This window comes from Rousettus aegyptiacus, unplaced genomic scaffold (assembly GCF_014176215.1).
Source record: "Rousettus aegyptiacus isolate mRouAeg1 unplaced genomic scaffold, mRouAeg1.p scaffold_m13_p_8, whole genome shotgun sequence".
NCBI classification, from domain to species: Eukaryota; Metazoa; Chordata; class Mammalia; order Chiroptera; family Pteropodidae; genus Rousettus; species Rousettus aegyptiacus.
In genome coordinates this window covers 95,089,463-95,097,371 of record NW_023416311.1, presented here as the reverse complement: position 1 = coordinate 95,097,371, position 7,909 = coordinate 95,089,463, and the positions used below count along the sequence as shown (strand labels likewise).

General features: G+C 37.3%; 1 pseudogene; it reads left to right on the top strand.

Moving 5' to 3' along the window:
• The first annotated feature begins 7,548 nt into the window (after window positions 1-7,548).
• LOC118607379 lies at window positions 7,549-7,667 on the top strand (annotated as a pseudogene).
• The last annotated feature ends 242 nt before the right edge of the window (window positions 7,668-7,909 follow it).

Here is a 7,909-nt window from a genome sequence, read left to right as displayed (position 1 = left end):
CTGAAAAAAGCACTGCAACACCCTATAACTCGGATAATCAAAATAGAAGATTTCACCCTTAAAAATAGAATCCAAATGCTTGCACAGGATCCATATACAAGTGAGGTCCTTCTTTTGCTCTTAGTCTATTTCCAGAACTCTGAGTCTTCAGTTAATGTAATAAAGCAGAGGTAGAGGTAAAGGGCTTCTTAGTCCTTCACATACTTACCCTAGTGACAACAGAAGGAAAATGCAATATGAAGCTTAACGTTGGGAAAAAATATACGGTTTTCCATCCATTGTGCAAATTTTTTCTTCTCCAGAAGAGCATATTTAGCCCACTAGTTCCTCAAAAAAGGGAGGAGGGGGAAATTTTGACCTTTGAAATGAAAATATCGGCTTGAAGCTGGGCCTCTAACTTGAAAATTAATAAACCAAAATTCAAGAGCAAATAGCAATTCACTTTGAAAATAATTAGCAGGAACAGCTGGACTATCAAAGTGACCCTTTCTCCGGGAACAAATCTGGGAAAATATAAAATATTGTAAATTGCTTAATTAGGCTTTTGGTTCTCTTAAGTATGTTTTTTACTTCAATTTATTATGCTTCTATTTGATGTTGGCCTGTTTTTTCTATACTTTGTAGAGTATCCTATATATCCTATATATCCTAAAAGACTGTTTGGAGACTGATGAATAGATAATGATAACTTGTTATTAATTCTGATAACAGAGAATGATGTAGAGAAGGAAAGCAAAGATACAATGACCTTTTATTTCTGACTCTGAATTTGGCCATGCACAGTTATTCAACTAAAATTCTAGTTAGCCTGTTTTCAAAGTATAGAAGAACATGAACTGCAACCAACCATTGAAATAAAACTGTGTCAGACGAAGGCATAAGACAACTCATTACTGATGGCTGTAACATCTGAAATGCACATATAAAGTACTATGTCTCTTATTGGGCATATTTCTTAAAGTATCAATAGGTTCTTCCGTGAAATTTTTTTTTTCCTCTTGACTGAGAGTAAATGGAATTGCCAATATGTATGAGAATTCAAAGCTTCCTAAAATTTTGTTATGAAGGCCACTGAGAACAGTTAGCTGTTGAATGACCTTCACCCACTGAAGACTCAATATCTCTACTTTTCAAGTAGTTTTCTGTATCTACAGACACCTTCCAACTAGGAATTAATAGCCTGAACATAGGCATGATTTAATCAAGATGTCCTTGGTGCCTAGTCCAGCATTTCAATTTAAGAACTGAAATCCAGTTTCTGCATTTAAAAAATCAAATCCGTTCCCTAAGGAAATTTTTTACAAAACATGTTGGCACCTGCAATGCTGAAAATAGATCCAGCCCTATTTAAGAGAAAGTAACAGCAAATAGGGGATTTGCGTGATGGCAGTAAAATGCAGTTAAGTGTGGTTGTGCCAGGTTTTAGTCTAGAGACAGGGTTTTTATAGCACATTATAAACTCCTGAAACAGGAGGTTATTAGAAGATCAGTTCCCTAACTGTGTGGTTCTAGCAGGCTCTGCTCTGCTGCATGCTTTACTCTCCTGCTGGGAGCTCTGTCTTCTGAGGTGCAGAGCACATCCATCAGACTTTTTCAGCTGTTAAGGCCCTTCATTTATTCCAGTGTTCCTTTCATCTTATTCCCTTGCCACTGCCCCAGTGGACCTCAGAGATCTACGGTTCTCTTTGGCCTCTTAACAGGCATAATGGATCACCAGCTGAACCATCATCACGTAGCCCTTCTTGCTAGGAAATTATTTCTCTCCCTGCTTCAAATGTTCTTTCTTTTCACTTAGCAAATCCCTTTGATACTGTTCTTACTGTGTAGTTGCCTATATGCAAAGTGATAAAACTTGGTCAGAAATGCTGACTTTCCTTTTGAAGTTGTCTCTTGAGTACTGACCCTTTGATCTTTTCCAATAGAATGAATATATGTGTGCATTATGTGTGAGTATGTGCAGACTCTCCAACATAAAAATACTTGCTCAAGAAAAATAAGTGTTATTATCATCAGGTCTCCATTATTTGTAGATTATTATTCACCTATTTGGAAAAATGGTGACTATTTGTCTTATTAATATCAGAGCCCTCTCATGTTGAAAAGCGCTTTCCTAAATACAATATTCTGTTTTGGAAAACAAGAAAGCTATTAAATTTAACAACTAAATTTTACACATTTTAGGGGAAAAAATTGCCTCAAAAAGAGGCAATCTCAAACTCTTGAAAATGTTAGTAATCTTGCTGTGCTAATGTCCCTACCTGTTCCACACCATTTTCATTAATTAATGATGATCTGGCTGACCTATACCTCCTGAAAAAACTAAAATATGCATTAGTAGGTTGGTGGCTTGAAGACCTGAATTCCAGTCTCTGATCTATGTTGATTAAGTAATGGACTGCAGGCAAGTCATCTAAATTCTTTAGGCCTGTTTCCCATCTGTATTAATTGCAGGTTGAAACAGACCACCATGATACATTCTAAGACTAGTATTCTCAGAGGAAATTTAACTAGCTCTTCCTTTTCTCGTTGCCTAACTCTATCCTTTCTTCTCCTTATATACTGTATTTTTTGTTCCTCTATGTTTTTTTCCTTTCCTCTTTGTTCCTCTTTTATGTCTTCCTTCTAACCTACTGTCTTCCTTCTCTCTCTTCACAGCCCATACATTATAAGCTCCCCCACTTTGGTTCAGTTACAGAATAGCCCTAAGTAAAAAAATCTCTTAGTTCTCAGATTTGAGGTCCTGTTGATTCCCTACGAGGTCCCTAAGTGAAGGTCTGTTTGGCATCAAAAAACCTAGCCTAGAGAATTAAGAAAAATCTCATGATAGAAAAAAGAACCCAGAATACTTTGACCCTCCCCAAGTCTTGTCTCAATGCAGTACTATACAATGAGGAGGGAAAAAAAGAAATAGTTAACCATTTTTAGTGTAAATATGGAAATAATATAATTAATCTTCGGAGGGAAAAATGGCTATTTCATAGAAAAACATTTTGAGGATCTTTTGCTATATGAAAGATTAGATCCTCTCATACTCACACCGAAAAAGCTATTTTAAGTTTCTGCTCCTGAAATAAAAGGGATGAGTCCCAGAAACTAAGGAAGGGGATATATAAGGCAACTTAAAGAAAAAAAGGATTTCTAAACACCAATTTTAAGAAATATTTAGCCCTCATGTTGAATATGTGATATTGATTTATTTCTTCACCACCCCTATCTTCTCATGTCACATTCTAAAGCTACAGTAAAAGTCTGTTGCTCATCAGTAGTCTTGCATTGGTGATACTTTAGGCAGAAAAAAGAGAGGTGATGTCCAGTATGGAATGAAACAGTAGGAAAGCAGAACTTCAGCAGATCAACAGTGACAGTGGGAGCTGGGCTACGACTTTCACCAATGAAGGAGAAATGCGATCTCTTCTAGCTCTTGGGCACAGCTACCCTGACCAAGTCTGAATATATTAGGAAGCTTCAAGGTCCCCATCAGTGCATAGCATGGAAGCTGAAATCACTTTATTTGTATATTAAAGGCAGAATGACATGTGATAATGACTGAGGTCTTCGAGGTGAGAGCCATTGACCCATCCTGAATCCATTCCCTCTTCCTTCCTATCTTTCCCCAGTACCTCATTTTCTTCTATTTCTATCAAATACTGTTCTCCTGATCTCTCAAAAGTGAACACATTGCCTCAGTAAAGCAGTACGATATCCAGTGATCAACAGAAGGTTATCTAGCCTCTGGCTTGCTTGTGCCCTTCTGCCTATTTCACAGGTCTCTGGTCATCTCTGTTACATTTCGGCTAGGGAGAAGGCAAGTGAGACCATACTCTTCTAGATCGGATGACCATAAAGCTATAAAGAGGACTGGAACCAGTTCTGGGTAAAAAGTAGGATTTAGGTAAGGGATACAGTCATTAAATTCTCTTCCTCTATATCCTCTAAAGTGTATAAATTAAGACAAATCACTATCTTCTCCATCTTTCTCTATTCCTTGCTTTTTTCTAGATTTTTATTATCCTTGTTCACATTACACACCCACACACCCCTGCACATATATATATATACATACACACAATTATACTAGAAAAACCATGTAAAATAAAAACATGAAAATTAGTCTTTATATGTTGCTTAATGATGTTATATTTTTATTTCATTTTTTCAAAATAGAGGAAGCGTTTTGTTTTTTATTATGCTTATCAATACTTACCATAAGATAATGAGAAAATGTAAAAGTGAATAAACGAAAAATAAAGGTCATTCAAGATGCTACTAGCCAAATAAAATCATTGTTTACATTTTAGAGCATAATTGTCCCAGTTTTTTTCTAAATATGATGATTAGTTTTCCTTATAAATATTAGATATGCTATTCATAGTATTTTATATCATGTTTTTTACAACATGGATCTCTTTTGATATCAATAGATATCTGCCTTCTCATGGCTAAATAGTATTCTGCTTTATAAATAAAAACGAATCATTTTGCTACCCTAAATTTAAGAATACTTAGTTCATTTCCAAATTTTTAATTAAAAATAATACTGAAATATTCATCCATATGTGATTTATGTGTTTGTTGAACTATTTCATAACTAAAAATTACAAAAAGTGTATTTTTTGATCAAAAGACATATTAAAGAATTTTGGTATATAATACCAAATAACTCTCAAGCAAACTTAATCAAAATTTGACCCCAACCAGAATGGTATAAAATAAACACACACACACACACACACACACACACACGCACACACACACAAATCCTGTTCTACCTTGGACATCACTGATTGCTTAATTTCTACTAACTTAGTTGTAATACGAATTTATTTGATAACTACTGAAAATGAGATTAAGTACCTTTCATATGTTCAGCTATATTCATGCCTCCTATAAAATTTTTCTGTCATATTAACAATATTATCTCTTTTATTTCACATGTTTTGCAAGTATTTTTCCAAGTGACTATTTGTCTATATTGTTATTGCCATGGAGAAATTCTTACTTTTTACATACTCCCGCCTAGCAACAGTTTTCTCTATCTTCCTGCCTACAGTACTTAGAAATGCTTTACACAGATCAATATTATATAAATATTCACCTACACATTGTTTTGTTTTTTAATTTTTCATATTAAAACATTTAATGCCTTTGGAATGCAATCAATGTGAGATATAATTTCTTTAACCAAATGTACAGCAGATTGTATAAAATTTTTCAGCTACCCTTTCCTCCATAGGATTAAAATCTCACTTTTAAGGTCCCACACCCATGTGTGGTGGTTAAAAATAAACAGAACTATCTCAGCTGTGGAGGTTCCCCTGGAGGACAACTCTACACCAGGCTCACCAGCCCAGGGTTCCAGTGCTGAGAAGTCCCCACAACACCTGGCTGTGAAAACCAGTGGAGACTGTGGCTGAGACAGAGGGCAGCTGGAATTCTTCTAGAGCTGTGGCAGCTGCTTGAAAAGCACCAAGGATGTACAGGGTAAACTGAATTGTCTGGCTTCAGGGCAAGGGCTGGAGGGGCAGTTTTCTAGCAAACAAAAGTGCAGGCGGAATCCATTGGTTTTTTTGTTGAGCCTTCCTGCCGCCCCAGTGCAGACACAGGTGGCCACCATATCTGAGTCTCCACCAAACTGGCTAATTCTGGTTACCCTGCCCTGGTAATTCCCTGAGACCCTGCCCCACTCAACTTATGGCCCACTTAATAAGCCACATCCAAGGTTTTTCCATACAAATGGCCTGTCTTGGTTCATGCTTCAGACTTTCCTAAAATATCTCAAAGGTTCACAAAACCTAAGCAAGCAGCATCTGCCCTCAGCATGCCCTGTACCTCTCATTGAGCAGCTCCAAGTCTGGCACTAGCAAGAGCTGGCCTCAGTTCATGGTTTGGCTTCTCTAGGCACCTCTAAGTCCAGTGCATGGGTGATAGCCATCTGCAGATTGCGCAGGTGGGAGCCATCTGCAGATGACTCATACCAGCAGCCACGGGCAGGGCACAGGCTGCAGCTGAACTGGGCCTACAGTGGGATCCCTACCAGGAAGCCCTGGGACCAGCATGTTCAGTGGCCAGTTTTGGCTTCAGACTGAGCTGAAGCATGATCTGAGGCTGCATCCAAGGAAGACACACCCAAAGGCCAGACTGGCCAAGCACAAGAGATCTGCTAAAATGAATCTTGCTCTGTTAGGTCAGCCCCTCACTGGCTAGTTATCACAACCAATCGGCCTAAGGGTCAACCCTTCCCACTAATGTACAAACAACAATCAAAACTCAACTACAACAGAAGGGCACACACAACCCATACAACACACATACCTGGAGCATCCACCTCAGGTGACCAGGAAGACTGTGCCAATGGACTCCGCAGCACATCTACTACATAAAGCCCTTCTACTAAGACTGGGAGACATAGCAGCTCTATGCAATACACAGAAACAAACACAGTGAGGCAGTTAAAATGGGTAGACGCAGAAACATGTCCCAAATGAAAGAATACAACAAAGCTCCAAGAAAAAAAAAAAAACTAAATACAATGAAGAAAAGAAATCTACTGGATGCAAAGTTCAAAACACTGGTTATAAGGATGCTCAATGAACTTAGGGAAAGAGTAGATTAACTCAGAACTTTAACAAAGAGATAAAAGTAGAGATAAAAAAACATAAAAAAGAACCAGTCAAAAATGAAGAATACAATAACTTAGGAGGAATCAACAGTATATTAGATGGAGCAAAGGATCAAATCAGAGATTTAGAAGATAAGGTAGAAGAAAACACTCAGTCAGAACAGCAACAAGAAAAAGGAATCCAAAAAAATGAGGATAGTTTAAGGGGCCTCTGGGACAATATTAAGTGTATCAACGTTCGCATCATAGAGGTACCAAAAGAAGAAGGAGAGAAAGGAATTGAAAGCCTATTTGAAGAAAGAATGATGGAAAATGTCTCTAACCTGGGGAAGGAAGTAGACATACAAGCCCAGGAAGTGCAGAGAGTTCCAATGAAGATGAAGCCAAAGAGGCCCACGCCAAGACATACCATAATTAAAATGTCGAAGGTTAAAAACAAAAAGAGCATTTTAAAAGCAACAAGAGAAAGGCAATTAGCTACCTACAAGGGAGCTCCCAAAAGACTGTCAACTGATTTCCCAACAGAAACTTTGCAGGCCAAAGGGATTTGTATGAAATATTCAAAGTAATGAAAAGCAAGGACCTACCTACCCAGCAAAGCTAACATTTAAAATCGAAGGACAAATAAAGAGCTTTTCGGACAAGAAAAAGCTAAAGGAGTTCATCACCACCAAACCAGTATTAAAAGAAATGTTGGAGGGACTTCTTTAGGAAGAAAAAAAAAAATCAAAATATGAATAATAAAATGGCAATAACTACACATCTATCGATAATTACTTTAAATATTAATGGATTAAATGCTACAATCAAAAGATAGAGTGTATAAATGGGTCAGAAAACAAGACAAGTCTTGCTGACTACAAGACACTCACTTCAGCTCAAAAGACATACACATATTAAAAGTAAAGGAATAAAAAAAGATATCTCAAGTCTACAGCCATACCACCCTGAACAAGCCCCATCCCATCTGATCTCAGAAGCTAAGCAGGGTCAGGCCTGGTTAGTACTTGGATGAGAGATCACCTAGGAAAACCAGATGCTGTAGGTGTATAAAATAAAAAATAAGGGATTGTAAACTGACAAGGTCCTTGCAATCTGTAATATCAACCAAGAGTTACCGCACCTAAAAAAAAAGATGTCTCACAAAAATGGAAACAAACGAACGAAAAAAGCTGGAGTGTCAATACCAATACCAGACAAAATAGACTTTAAAACAAAGGCTATACCAAGAGACAAGAAAGACCCAGTTATCCCATTTCTAGGTATTTATCCAAAGAAACCCAAAACACT